This window comes from Ursus americanus, chromosome 3 (assembly GCF_024610735.1).
Source record: "Ursus americanus isolate L20-20 chromosome 3, mUrsAme1.1.p, whole genome shotgun sequence".
NCBI classification, from domain to species: Eukaryota; Metazoa; Chordata; class Mammalia; order Carnivora; family Ursidae; genus Ursus; species Ursus americanus.
This window is the reverse complement of record NC_142129.1, coordinates 62,145,252-62,161,533: the sequence shown is the minus strand read 5'-3', so window position 1 is coordinate 62,161,533 and position 16,282 is coordinate 62,145,252. Positions and strand designations below refer to the sequence as shown.

The window sequence follows — 16,282 nt, the reverse complement described above, 5'->3', positions numbered from 1 at the left end:
TGCTCAGAGGTAAATTTGATTCTTCAGTTATAGCAACAATGTTAATCCTAGTGGCTGCATATTTATTTCCTCCTCCTTCTTTCTACTTCAGTTTTTTTTAAAGAAAACTAAGTGCTCTGTGTACTTTAACACAGTGATTTACCACTGTTTAAATAGAGCATTTGTGACCTATGCTAGAAGAAAATGTTTCTAGGCCAAATACTCTTCTGTGTGATAGGAAAAAAAGACATCTCCTACAAGTGAGCTCTTCTCAGTCTACTGAGAGTAGTGAGATAATGAATCTTTGGTGATTTTCCATTCAGCCTAGGACTAACCGTTAAAGGTGGAAATGGTAACCACAAAGGAGCAGGAGCCAACGAGGATGAACATACTTTACAGACTTTAGTCTTCATGTGCCTTACGGAAGATCTACCCCATGACTTGGCAATCTGCATTCTTTCTCCCAAGGAATATGTGATTGAAGGAAAACAATAATTAGCAATCCCTTTTCACAGCAATTTCAGGGTTTTGTTGTTGTTGTTGTTCATTCTGCTGGTTACCTTGTTGGTGAAATGAGCTGTGTACTTTCTTCCCAAGCCATTATGGCAAGATTACTCAGGGCCAGGGCACAGACCCAAGAGAAGCCTACCAAACCCCTCGCTGAGCAACGACTGAAGTCAAGATGCAAGGCCAGGATTCGTGATTTCCAACAGAGGCACAGAAATCAGGATATAAAAGAATGAAAACACTACATACCTTAAATTGGTCAGAACACTGGCTGCTTGGGGAGGTGGCCCCAGGCAATAAGAGAAACAGGAAGCCCTCCATTACTGCTCTCCTAGTGCCCTTAATTACAGTTAACCTCATGTAAGAGTTGTTTACTCGTTAAGTCTGACTCTCTGACTGGACTGTGAGCCCCTACTAGGCAGGTGCCACATCTTACTTAGCTGAATAACACCCATTATGCATTTTGTCTTAAATATAGTAACATGGTCCCTTGAGTATTTAACTCAATTGTGCTGAAGCAAAGGTCAGGAAAATAAGCCTTCACAGACGTAAGAGAAATATTGCCAGTCAAATCACAGCTGTGTACACGGCTTCAATAAAACATGCTTACTTCTTCTAAAAGAAAGGATAATAAAAGACTGCTATGCTGTTACTGTAATTATTTCGCCAGGAAATTGATAACCCAAAAGAGCCTGTTTGTGGATATGCTGAGGAATTCTACATATCAAATTAAGTCGTTTTTCAATGAGATCATTACTGCAGACAAATATACGACTGTTTCAATTCCTTTGACATGTCAACTTAAACAACAACAAAAAAGTACACTGGAAGAACTTAAGCTAAATATTCACCTTTACTTTCCACCCACATGGGTAAGAATCACAAACACTCTGTCTGCACCATCTCCATGCACAGATACCTATGATTTCTCTTAAAGAGTAGAGCTTTCCTGCATCAGCTCAAAGTAAAAACACTGTAGAGACATCTACCACTAAAGAACTCTATCAGGTGTTTCCAAATGTTTTGGAGAGCTAAATATGATATAGTAGGGAATTCAAAGAATTCAGAATGAATAGTATGAGGCTAAAATACAATCAGTCACAAATTATTGGTAATTTCATCATATTTCCTTGTTGAATAAAAAGCTGAGTCTTTATCTGAATGGTTATATGACATGATAGACATTACATTCCTAGTACCTGTTCCTCCATTGTAGAACAAATAAGATAAACTGTAATGACATTTTTTAATGTCTTAAAACCTGATATTCTAAGCTCTACAGTTATCCCTCTGACATTAAGAATTAATTTTTATGATTATATAATTATGACACAAATTGTGCATAATTTATTTATAAATATTAATATATTTATTTACAGATATTTATTAAGATTTATTGTATAAGCCTCATATAATTATATAACATATGATTATAAAATAACAATATAATTATAGTGTATGCTTGTTTTGAAGATGTTGAAAGAGTTTGGCTCAAAAAAACCAAAAACAACAACAACAACAAAAACAAAACTAACATGCTGGAGTGCCTTGGTTGCTCAGTCAGTTAAGGGTCTGCCTCCAACCCAGGTCATGATCCCAGGGTCCTGGGATCTCTGCTGAAAAGGGCATCTGCTTCTCCCTCTGTACTGCAACCCCCCCCCCCAACCCCCTGGGTAATGCTCTCTCTCTAATAAATAAATAAATAGTCTTTAGAGGGAAAAAAAAAAAATAACTAACGTGCTTAGAGGACATACATGCTTTTTTTTTTTCTTGAGGTACAACTTGTAACTTTATAGTAGTTTCAAGGTTACAACATAATTTGATATTGTATATACTGCAAAATGATCACCATGATGAAGTCTAGTTACCATTGTCACCATATGTAGTTAACAAATTTTTTTTCTTGTAATGAGAACTTCCAAGATTTACTCTTAGCAACTTTCAAATGTGCAATGCAGTATTACTAACTATAATGACGTACATTATACAAACTTTAAAGTAGGGAAAAGGACCTAAAATTATTTTTGAAATGTGCAGAAGTATATGTTCACCTGATAATTAGATTTTCCAATCTCATAGTCAATATTATGATGTTTAAGATTCAATCTATTGACAAAAAGATATTTAAAGCTGAAATAAATTAAAGAATGCTATTTCAAATAGTAAAGTAAATACAAGGTCAGGCTAAACCCTCCACAGTGCTCTAAATCCCATCTTCCTCTCTAACCGCAAGGAATTGCTTTGTGAGTCATTCCTTTTCCCTGTCTTCAATCTCCTTTTTCCCACGGAATCATTTCCCCACTGCCTATCATTGTGACCAAGCTTTTATCTTAAGACCCATCCATTAAACCTGAGAAATAAAAAAAGAAATTAGACTTGCACCTGCACTCCTAGCGTTTACCTAGGAGGTAAATAAAAGTTAGCCAAATAATCACACAAATTAATATATAATTAAAATCTACTTAATTGCCAAATTCATGGAATTATTTTGTGTGGTTCTGCTTTATCAGTAGCATTTGGGATAGTTTTCCACCTTCTTTTTAAAATCTCCTCTTTTGTCAATTTCTGTGATAGTCCTTCATGTATCCTTAGTCTATTTCTCTACTGTCTTTGTAGTTGTGTTCATTGGCCTTTGTTTGTATCTTCAATGCAAGTGATTTTCCTATGGCTATCTGTTTTCATCCCCTATCTTGTATCACTTTCCAGTCCTTGTTAGCTTCACAGTTGCTTCTTTTATAGCTACATATATCTTTCCAAATGATAAACCCATGGTAACATTTCATAGTATATCCTAAGTGACATGAATCACTTGCTTTATTGATTGCTTTTCCCATGCATTGCCCTTTCTCCACCCACTTGTCCATTCTCAGTCCTTGGTAGTGCCGTTAATGTCTCACAGTTCTCCCCCATCTTTCTGATGATTACTATTCAATTTCTCTTTCTCCATCTTTGTTGTTCCTTCTCCATTGATTCTCTTAAGTTCCCAGGATTCTGTTTTCAGTATTTCTTTAATCTCACTTTATTTGCTCTTTCTAGATAATTGCTCTTTCCTATAGCTTTAGCTATAAGCTTATGAATTCCGAATCTTTATAGACAAACCAGGCAATCATTAAAACTACAGGGAAATATTTCCACTTGTGAATAGATACTATAACACATCTCAAACTTAATCCTACCAGAATAGAACTCATCATGCTATGGCTTCATGGGGATGCTATTTTATAGTTTAAATACTTTACTGTGTTGGGATCACTGGTTTGCGGACTCTCCCAATATAGACCATGAACTCTTTAAAGGCAAGGACTTTGTGTCTCTATATTCTTTAAAGTCTAACGTATCATCTGCCTTTTAGTAAGTGCTCAAAAATACCAATGATGTAATGAATAATGTAAATCCATTGAAGGCACAGCTTTATTTCTGACACATGAAGCCATATTATACGGGAGATATATTTGAGGCATGAAGTAGAAAAATTAAATAGATCTATAGAGATAAAAATTATAGAGTTTCCTTTATGATCCTCCCATTATTGTCAAGTTGACCCAAACTGATTAAAGTATTCTAAAATTATTGGTTTCTGGTGTGTAACAAGTATTCCATTCTCTTAGCTTTTAAGAGAATAGACAAAGTCCTTAACAAAGCATTACTCTCCTTTCTAATTACATTTTGTGTTTTCTCAATAAAGACAAAATCAGGGGTATTTTTTTTTTTTTTCCATTGGCCTTCTGGATGTGAGAAATGGGCATCCAGCTCTCCCTTTACACTACAACATCCCAAGAATTTCTGAATTCAGATAGGGTGACACAGAAAAATTTAAGTTCTATTTGAGTTTAGATTTAAAAAAAAAAAAGCATTAACATCTTTTCTTGAAATAAATAAATAAAAATAATTGTAGAGTCTGAGAAAATATGTAGAATAAAGCAAGTGAGATCAAACTGTGAATCTCTAAGCCTCTGTAACAACCGATTAGATTGCCTTTGATCTCTCTCTCTCTTTTCCTCTCAGCAGTTCAATATAGAGATTATCAATATGGATTGCCTTTAATTTTACAAAAATACCTCAAAATGTTCTGAAAAATACAGAGCTTTATTCTTTCATAAACAATGAAGAAAATAACTGCTCTAAAAATACTTAGCAAGAACTCATTAAGCAGCTCAGCATTCAGGCATGGAAAGTGTTCACACCTTCTTAATGAAAAAGGGAATAAAACTGGTGGGAGAGAATATAAAACTTAAAACAAGGAGAAGAGAAGAAGTTATTTTAAAAAGAGAAATGTATAAAATAATATCTGAGAATTATTTTTAAAAATAAAGCAGTTAACTTATTTTACATATGCCAAAGGATTATTTTCATTCTTTTCTTTCCTTTTTTGCTAACAGGACATAATTTTATTACACCCTAGCAACATCAATGCTACTTTCAGTTGACATAAAATCCATACCCATTGGAACTTTGTGAGCAACAGACACAAGTTTCTGTGGACAGTATCTTAAAATATGTGTAGGAAATGATGACTCTCACACAAAGGAGTTGCTAGATTCTTTCAACAGGCATCGATCTCACAGGCAGTTTTCAATGTGGTATTTTAGGTGATTGAAATATTTATGTGTCCTGTTACAAATCACTTCTCAACTGGGAATATAACACTTTCTGATAAACTATTGTTCTATTTTTTCCAGTCTATGTTATCTTCAAAGAACTGTTGTTGAAATAGATATTTTTTTCAGTATCAATCAAATCAGGATAAAGAGAAGCAAAATTAGCTTAGGATAAAATGCCTTAAAGACATATATTTTCTCAAGCTGTGCAAAATCCTAAGACGCAATAGACAGAAAGGCAATACACTGCACTTATATACTGCTTTTTACCAAAGGCTTTCAGAGCATTTTAAAACACAATCATTAAGCCATATCTATAGAGGCAGAAACAAATACACACAAAAATTGTAAAGCAGTCAGGAGGTTGGAAATATCAGCAAATACTAAACAAAATGAAACAAAACAAAAACCAAAAACCAAAAAACATCATCAGCCCTTAAGACAATCAAAATCTCCTCAACTTCATCAGAACCTTCACTCTAGACCTCTATACAAAATTTTCAAAGCTCTTCTTCCATCCCACATGTTCTTACATTTTGATTGCCTCAGGAAGCTCACCGTATAATTAAGGAGTGACAATTGCCTAAGCATATCAACAATGATGGGAAGAAGAAAAAGAAGTAAGTATTGAAGTATGAATATGGCAAGCTTTAATAATGTAGAGCCGAAGAGCAAGCAGATGGCTAGAGTTGTGGACATCTGTTGAGAACTGGATACTTATTAGAAGGCAGTGAATTATGGAATGGCTTAAAGCTTCAACCTGCAAGATATTCTAGCAGACATGCTTAGAATGACTTAGAATGGTTGCAGGTTAAACAATAATATCATCGTCACCATCATAATTAGAGCACTTTATACTCTTTAAGACATTTCATATACAATGTCTCCCTTCTTCCTTTCAACATCTCAATTTTGCTTGACAAAAAATTGAAACAGAGTTTACTGTCCCACTCAAGCACATATTAAGGTGTCAATGATAGGATTAGCTCAAATATCCTCTTCCTTAGACTTGTATTTTTAAAACTTCCAGAGCAGAGTCAAATTAGCTTAGAATCAAAATCAATTTGAAGGCAACTAAAGAAATTATTTTGGAAGTATACATAAGCTGTTTAGTAGATGTTTGCTAAACTTACAGTTAAAAAAATTGTAGTGTTTTTTGTATGTCTGTAATGAAATACTCTAAACCAATATGCAAAGAATCCCAATGGATCATTAATACAATTTGGTTAATGAATTTCAGATTCCTCCAATAGGACAATAGGATTTTAATGCGCACGGTGTTACCACTCTTATTATTTTATACAAGAAATATATAAGAAGATCTGTTTTAAACAGAACACGTTTTGTCCTTCAAAATTCTGCTCATGTTTCACATCTCCTACCATATATGAAAAAATGGATGACAGACATAAATGCAATAACTAAAACTATAAATCTTCTTGAAGAAAACAAGAAAATGCTCTTGTGATTTTTTTGTTTAGGCAAAACTTTCATTGAAAAGGACATAAAAAACACTAATAATAAAAAATAATAATTGGACCTCATCAAAATTAAAATTTCTGCTCTTCAAAAGATGCTATTAAGAAGTGAAAAGAAAAAACCCTGATTGGAAGAAAATACCCACAAATCTTATATATGACAATGACTAGGACTGGGAATATATAACAAACTCAAAATTCAACAAACAAAACAATCCAATAAAAAATGGGCAAAAAACTTGAATAGACACATTACCAAAAAAGACAAATGAATTGTAATTAAGTACATTAAAAGATACTAATAATTTTAGTTATTATAACTAAGTGAGACACCACTGCATGCCCCTCAGAATAGAGAGAAAAAATAAAATCCTTGACAATGCCAGGTACTGACAAGGAGTTGAAACAACTAGAACTCATACATTTCTGGTGGGAAGGCAACATAGTGCAGTCTCTCTGGAAAATAGTTTGGCACTTCTCATGAATTTAAATACACATTTATTGTATGACCCAGTATTCTCACAAGAAAAGTGAAAACATATCCACCTAAAAAACAAGAAAGCAAACAAACAAACAAAAAAAACTGTATGTGAATCCCTTCGGCAGCTTTATTCATAACCACCAAAAACTGGAAACAACCAAAATTTCCATCAACTACTGAATGGATAAACATATCTTTGTACATTCATCCAATGAAATATTACTCAGCAATGACAGATACAACACAAGCATTATGCTAAGTGAAACAATCCAGTCCCAAATATCTACAAACTGTATGAGTCTATTTAAATGACATTCTGCAAAACACAAACTAAAGGACAGAAATCACATCACTAATTGTGCACTGATAAAGCGAGGGGAGGAGATTGACTCCAAAGGGATACAAGGTAACAGGATAATGGACAGCGTACATTTCTTGTTTGTGGTGGTGGTTACATGACTGTATATGTTTGTCAAAACTCAGAACTGTTCATTTTAAAAAGATAGATTATAACTTTATTGGTCTGATTTTAAGAGTAGGCAAATGGGATTTCATGATTAGGTTGCTAAATGTTCCCATGTCTGAAGATGTCTTCCAATAAATGATGACCCTGGTATTTATACCCTTATGTATCCCCTCCCATATTGAATCTGGGCTGTCTCTTAACAAAGAAAATGAGGCTATGCCAGACCAAATAAGCTTCTAGGACTGCATTCTCAGCTGTTATCATGTGAAACAAAGAACTACCCAGTCAATCCACAGAGTCATGAGAAATAATAATTGACATTGTTCAAAGCTCAGCTTCCCATTGAAATTTCCCAAACTAGTCATCTCTTCCATTTGGAACAGTATATCACTAGTGCTTGAATAAATGTATAGGTTATGCCAATGACAGCTAACATTTATTGAGTGCCAGGTACTGCTCCAACTCGTTATATGTATTCACTCACTTAATTCTCACAATAGCTATTTGAGGTAGGGTTCATAGTCAGCCTTCCAAACCAGTGTGACATAGAGCCAATATACCATGGTGTTTGAGGCATGGTCTTAGAACCACACTATCTGAATCTAAATCACATCTTTGCCACTTACTAGCTCTATGGTATTGAGCAAGTCATTTAACTTCTATGTCTCAGGTTTACCATCTCTAAAATTGGGATAATTGAAGAATTGCCTCCTAGACTTGTTGTAAGGGTTAACTGATTTAATATATAAATATTACATAAGGAAAGCACTCCAAACATGCTAATTATCATTGCTATGGAACTTTTCCTATATTCAGTATGGTGTAGTAAAAAAATCACAGGGTTTGGAGTAAGAAGAGATGAGTTTGAATTCTCATTTCAGTACTTCTCACCTGTTACAGTTTATGCAAGTCACCAAAATTGTGCAGTTCTCAATGTTAGCACTGATAAAATGGGACTAAAAAAATACTAATACTATTTTTGGGGTTCAAATGTGATAATTTTGTGAAAGAGCTGTATGAATTTTAGAGCCCTATAAACAATTAACGGACATTTCTATTTCATGGGTTTTTTTTCCCAACATTTACATATCATATCTCACTATTAAATGCAGATTCCTTCCATATCAGGAACTATAACATCTATGTTTTTCGTAGAGCACTGGGTTCTGCACACTGTCATCCAACTGTCATTAGACTCTTTTGCTTTCTAACTCTCAGGGTTTATGAATAGGACCTGACCCTTTAGGCACTGCCACTCTGAATAGGGCTATTACAGAAAGCAAGGTAAATTGGTAGAAGTAAATGTCCTCATTGGTAAAATGGGATGAAAATGCCTTCCCTGATAGCTGAAATGAGCATTACTGAAAATCTATATTCATGCCTGATACAATGCTTGGTATATGATAGATACTCAATCAACATTAGTGCCTATCCTACCTCAGCTAAAATTTGAAATAATCTTTTCATCTCACAAAAGCAAATAAAATATAGTTTGTATCAGTTGCTAACACTCCTCTAAAAATAATTTCCTTTACTACTAAAATTTATGCCCTTGTTTACCATGTTGTAACTTTACTCTCAAATATTATACTCACTGTCAGCATAATCCTTTGGGAGTTTTTTCTTGGCAGATGCATGGAAATAATGTTTGCCTTCTGTTTTGTGGCCTCCCTTCCTATCTCATTGTTACAGTGAAAGGCTAAGAAGGCCATTTCCATGCCAGGGATTTGCTGCACCCAAGGATCAGGGAGGCCACTGTACAGGACAAGTGACAGTTCTGATGGTGAGCCATGGAACCATATTGTCATGGAAATAGTTTACCCAGGGGTGTTTTATTGGATGACCATCATGAAAGCAAATGCTGATAAATTGAAAGATGTGTCCATGCTGGGAACAGTCCAGAAAATTGTGCACAGCAGCATTATAGTTTCTGTAAAATTCAGTTTCCCAGTTAATAATTTTCATGATCCTACATTTTACCTAGTAAGCATGTCAGCAGGCTACCCCTCTCCTATGTAATTCTACTGACTTTTCTCCATATTGCATTATCTTGTCGTCAGGGATCTTGCAAATACCAACATGAAAAGCTTTGCTATTTTAATAACATACAATGCATTTTGAATACAATAAGCCTGTGAAAATCACACTTTAGTCTGTAGTTTCATTGAAGCTTACAGTACATAATGCTACAGTAATTCTCCAAGGTACTTTTCAAAGACTGCCAAGAATAAATGCATTTTATCTATTGTTAACCATTCTACAGGCAGCAAGATCCTGGAGTGTGATATTGCCTTTTCATTGTTGCTCAAACCAACAGTATCCCACATGCATATGATAAAACATCAGGAAAACAATAAGGAGTCTTTCAACAAATTATACCAAACATAAATGCTACTGAGCCAGCTTTATGCATGAGGTAATTTTGGTATTTTAACATAATAGAACCAAATGAGGAATCCTGACTAGATGAATAGCAAATAATGTTTATTTGAGGAACAATGGTAAATTTTCTGGATTGCAAAGAGAACATGGAATTCCCATTGTAGTTATCATCTCAGTGTCATTTACTCACTGGTAATTCTATGGATCCTAGCAAAAGTATGTATATGTAGTCTTGCCTTAAGTAAGCAGAAAGACTGTTGAGAGGAGGGAATAAAGGCATACTATTTATATTAAGTTAATTAATTAAAATTCCTATTGATGTGTTTAAATTTAAACAATTATAATCAAGGAATTATCATGCCACTTTGTAAAGTCATTTACTGTACCTTATTACAATTTTGGCAATGCCTATACCTAAAATCTTTAAACTATTTATCTGATTCCAAAGGTAGCATCCAGTTTGCTAATTGTACAGATATTTCTTGGAAGCAAAATCAACATCTGGAAGTGTCTACCTTAGCAACAATGTAGCCAGTTGTTGCTATGTACATTGAGTACTCTGAAAAGTGACGAATAATTCTGGGTCTCTGGGAAATCATGTTAATGTGGAGAAAGATTACGGTTAATCCATATGGTTTTATTGCCACTCCTACAGCTAGCACAAAGCTCATCAACACATGTCATATGAGATCTGTTGAACAATTCTGGCCAAATTCACGGATAAGCCACATTTACAGATTGAATGGGCGTGAAAATCTGAAGTACAGTCAGACGGTGACATACATTATTTAGTCATTTGAAATATTCCTTGTTCAAAGTCAAAAGTGGTCTAATGAAGCCAAAGAATAGGGTGCCATCTGGCTCTATAGTTGGAGGATCTTCTGGAAAGAAACTGAGAATTGAAATAAAGTGAGGCACATAGAAAAAATATGGTCCAGAAGAATGAAACTTAAATGATGCATGTGATTGAATGATTATAAATAAAATATATTTAGTCATGCTTCTATTTAAATCTCTTGGCCCTTGAAGTAGAATCCTATTTAAATAACCAATTAGGTAATTTGAATTCACACTACATTAAACTTATGATGTACTGTATGCTGGCTAACTGAACATAATAAATAAATAAATAAATAAATAAATAAATAAATAAATAAATAAATAAATAAAATTGATATACCATAAGTCAAAAAAAGCCTCACACTAACTTCTGATATAATAATAATAGAATAAATAATATGAATGTGATATTAATATATATATTTTATATATGTATTTCATATATACATATATATTTGTACTATCTAGTGAAATAATAAGACCAAGAAAAATAATGCTAAGAAATTTAGATCAAACTGAAAAACCATACGGATAAGCAAATATGTTCTCTTCTTTTTCCCAATAAAGTTATTTCTATAGTTCCCTATTAATAAATCTCAAGGTATTGCCAAATGTTTTGTACAGTGTAATTTTGTTTCAAAGAATATTGTACCACAAATTGGAACATGGTACTTTTTTAATTGGGCATAGTTGCCATGACAACAGACTTTGTGGTCACAGTTTGAACCATACTAATACAAACTTCTCATCACTTTTTAATGTTATTTTGAGGAAGTTATAATCAACAGGAAGTGAAATATAACTAAATATACTACCTGAATTAGAGTTGCACTATCACACAAATAGCAGTATTTTCTGTTGCAAAACAGTGCAGGTGTTAATATAAAATATATTTTTGCCTGTAAAAATATCTACCCTATTTTGCCCTAATAAAACACAGCCACTTTGTACACTTCTTTTGAATTTTACCCTGAAGCGTGCAGATAGATCATCTAACTTACAGAAGAAATGTTAAAGAAGTATAGGGAAATCACAAAACATAATTGCTAATCTTCACTTCTTTTAAAAGAATCTTTTGGTTAATGCTAATTGAAAGGAATTCTCAAAGGGTACGAAATTTCATCGAATATTGCAAGAGGTAACCATTTATATTCATTCTGAATATAGTTGGGATTTCTAGTGAGTGGTGGTGTCATTTTGTAAAAGCTTACTTTAGATGGCTGTTTATTGCATTGTCAATTAAATTTCTGCCCTTAAATCCCTAAATCTCATTACCTCATTTATAGAAAGAAATAAAATCCAAACAAACAATTAGAGTTGGAAAGCAGATCAGGAGATTATTGCTGCATCAGAGGAATATATTCCCCCAAACAACGATCATTCATACTTCTGAGATTGCTCGAGTACATATTCAAGATTGGCCTGCTCAATTTTAATGACACATTTGGGAAAATTTAGTTTTTATGATAGCTTTCTTCTTTTTCTTGGGGAAAAAAGTTAGACAGGTAGATATAAATATAGGTGTGTGTGTGTGTGTGTGTGTGTGTGTTCCTATACAGAAAAAAAGGAGAAAGAGCATGTACATAATAAGAGCCCCACTGGACCTTTTTAAGCAGAAATAGATACTGAAATACTTTAGACTCTTAGGATATGATATATAATATCAAAACATTCACTGGTAATTGGGAGATCTATCCCCCATGGTATATTAAAAAGTACTAGTATGTACTTACTAAACAAGAAAATGATGAGAAATTATTATCTAGGGATAAACTAAGTACATTATAAGTATTATGAGCAGGAAGAAGAAAAAAGTATTACAGAGAGAAGACTAGAAAAAACCTAAACATGGTTTGAAAATCTTGACTCTTCAAATAAGATAAATGAAGAGAGTTTGTACCTTTGAATTCCAAAAGCTGCCTCAGGGAAAGTAAATTCTCATTAGACAAAGCAGTTACTAACCCAAAGTGTTAAGACTAGACATACAAAGAAGAAAGACAGAACTCTAGCAAAGTTGTTTCTGGAGATATTTACGTGACATTACATGGTCTATGGAAAACTTCATATTTTCACTTCCAGTAAAAAACTGTTAATTACTTCATGATTGGCATTTGGAAATTTGGCCTCAAAAGAGAAATTTCCCAAAATTAGTTTCACAATTTAGAAACTCCATTATCTCAACTATTGGCCAGAGGCTAACACCACATTGACTCATTGATTCATTTATTTGCTATTTAATAAATACATTTGGGACATGTGCTACACATTCTGTTCTAACCACTGGGATTAAAAAATATATATATATCTTCATGTTTGATGCACTCCTTGCCTTCAAAGATTTCAAAGTTTGGGGGAAATAGGTAAACCCATAAAATTCATTAGTGAAGTTCTATAACAATTACTCTTTGGAACAAATGCAAAGGTAAGGAAGACAACATACTTAAGAGTCAGGGAAAGGTTATTGTGATGTAAAGACTCTTAGGCTAAGATCTAAATAATGAGGAAGAAAGAAAGACAATATATCAATGGGAAAGAAGTGTTGTAAATGTAGTAAGAGAGGTTACTCATGAATTGTATTTTCTCTACCATTGAGAAGAGATGATAGCATTTTGAGAGGTCACATAACCAGAATTGACTTTGAAGTTCAAGGTCACAGAGCTTTTTGAAGTGTTAGGTGACAAATTTTTCTGACTTACCTACCTGATACATAAAAATGAAATTCAGTGCTACATATTATACTAAATAACCTCATAAGCTCATTGGGTATGTCTTTTCATAGCCATCTCTAATCTTTTTCTTTCAGTGATTTACCACAATTCTATCCTTTTCAGAGGCATTTAAAGGAATACAAATTTGCAACCTCAATCTTAACTTTGTAATAGAGTATGTGTAGTAATAAATCTCAAAATTTCAGGTTTACTACATTTCCCTGGGAGAAAATTAGGCTTACCAGTTAAAATAAGTGATTATTTCTACTGAACATTTTATAGAAGTATAAGATACATGCATAAAAGTACAAATATCATAAAAATACAGATTAATGCATTTTAATTAACATGCCCATGTAATTGCTACACAGATCAGGAAATAGAATATTCCCAGCATCAAGGAAGCCCTTCATAATTCCTTCCAGCCAGTATTCACCTCCTCCTCTCCAAAGTAACCAAATAAGTTGTGATGAGTTCCAGTTGCTCCACATTCTCACCAACACTTGATATTGTCAATCTTTTTAATTCTAGTAATCTGATAAGAATGTAACGGTATCTTATATTCATTTGTGTTTCTATTCTTCTTATCTATTAAGTTGTTTATCTTTTTGTGTTGATTTATTTTTATTCCAGGGTTAGTAAGTTTCTATGTGAGGTACATATTAACATACTAGGGCTTAAATTTACCATCTCACAATCTGCTCTGTATTTGTCTTATCGACTCTATATTTCTGTTTCTTTCCTTTCCTTCCTTCCTTCCTTTTTGGTGGGTGGGGCAAGGGGGGTTAGATAGATCATGCATTTTCTTTCCCTAGTCCTTGTGCCCTGCTCTCTTACACTCTTTTATATTCTTCACTACTATTCCTCTACATAATTCATTCTGGATGTTTTCTAATAACCCTAAATTCCAAATATTAACTCTCTCTTCAATCTTCTAGCTATTGAGTATTGAATTTCAACCACATTTTCATTTCTACAGTGTATGACCTTGGGTAAGTAAAGGTAGCTTATAGAATACACACAAAATTCGGTATATGATGAAGTGGATATGGAAAAAGAACCTTAGAGTCTATTTGGTTTCAGTTCACTGTTACCTTCAGATTATAAAAAACTAGATTTCCTCCACCTTGTATTCAGATGGTTATGAAGACTACTAATTTTATTATATAGCTAAAAAATGCAAACACTTTTTATAGTGGACATTATAAATGTCTATCCAACATTCAAACATTCATTCCTCATAATTTGGTTAGAGCCTAGATTTTGTTTAAGAATGCACTTTTCCCTCTTGTGACAACAACTCTAGAAAGCTGACTGCATCCCCAACTACTGGGTGATGTGTCAGAACAGTCCAAAATGATCAACCCATAAACCATGTTATTACTGATTCACTCAGGAATTCAGGATTAAGCCAACAAGTGCATGAGAGTTTCCTAATAATTGTTATTGAAACAAAATAATGAACATGAGCTAAATTACTCAGAAGGAAGGGAACAATTTTCTCTTGTCTTTAGACATGAAGAAGGAAGCACATAACCCCACCTACTATCATACTTAGGAACTTGAAAGAGGAAAGTACGACAAGGCCAAGACAAAGAGAATGATAAACACATAAGACTAGCAGGAAAAAAAAAATCAAATTATACTGTTCCAGTTCAGAAGCCTGTCCATCTCTGAACTTTTAATTAGAAAAAATAATATATTTCCTAATTGTTTGAGCTGCTTTGATATCAAGTTCTTAGTTACTGGAAGTGGATAATATCTTAAGAAATACTCCATTTTAGCAAGTACCAGAGTATATCTACATACCGACATTATGTGCATTAAGCTCTCTCTACAAATCCATTATAAGTATTAGTTATATTAATTAATTATATAGGTATTATATATTATAATATAAGTAAATACATATATTTTCTGAAAGTGTTTATAAAATATTATCATAAAGTTTTCACAGAAACATGTCTTATTCAAGAAGCATTTAATTCTCAAATCTGTCATGGCATTTATGGAATAATTTATCAAAAAAGTGATTTCTACTCCCTAACACTTGTTAAACTCAATTTTAGCTTTCAGAATAAAAAGTTAACTTTGAAAACAATCAATGTACATTCCATTGATCCAGGTAACAGCTTAGAATGTCTGCTTTATGTGGTTTCCTACCTAGGAGAGATAAATGAGATACAGCTTTGCTCTCAAAGACCTCAAAGTCTAGTAAGGGATACAAATATGTAAACATGCAATATTAAAACTGCATTACAAGCATATTACAAATCTTGTAAGTGCTGACATACAAAGAAATTTGTAAATTCTTTTTTGTTCTTCAGGAAATTTTTCACAAAGGATGAGATTCTTCATTTGTTTCTCAAAGTGTCATTTTTACTAGGTGTATGTGGTGGTGGTTAGACAAAATAAACATCTACTAAAGCACAGAATTTTCAAACAAAAATGTAGAGTTAGAAGCCTAAATAGAAGAGATATTTTGGTGGTAGGACTGAAAGGGCTTAGTGACACAATGAATTTATGACCTATTTCTTGCATCTACTAAAACACAAAAACTATGACATCCATTTCCCCAATCTCAACCACAGACCCGAGTGTTTTTCCTAAAATGTCAGTTAGTACTTAACATCCCAAATTCTTGCTACTCCAAAATGCTAATAAGATTGGTAGGAAGAATGAGGTAAAAGATTTTACAATATTTTACTTTTTTGATTTTAACAACTCATAATTTCTCTTTGAAGCTAAATCTATCCTTTTATGTGGGACAAGTTCAAGAAACTTGTTATTTTATTTTATCAGTATCTAATTGCAAAATTAGGATTAGAAAAAGAAAGATTAAA

General features: G+C 33.2%; 1 long non-coding RNA gene across 18 annotated transcripts in view; it reads right to left on the bottom strand.

The window, feature by feature from the left end:
* The window catches only part of LOC123789238 (uncharacterized), a 685,069-nt gene that overhangs the window by 466,034 nt on the left and 202,753 nt on the right, over nt 1-16,282 (bottom strand). The window lies entirely within an intron of this gene.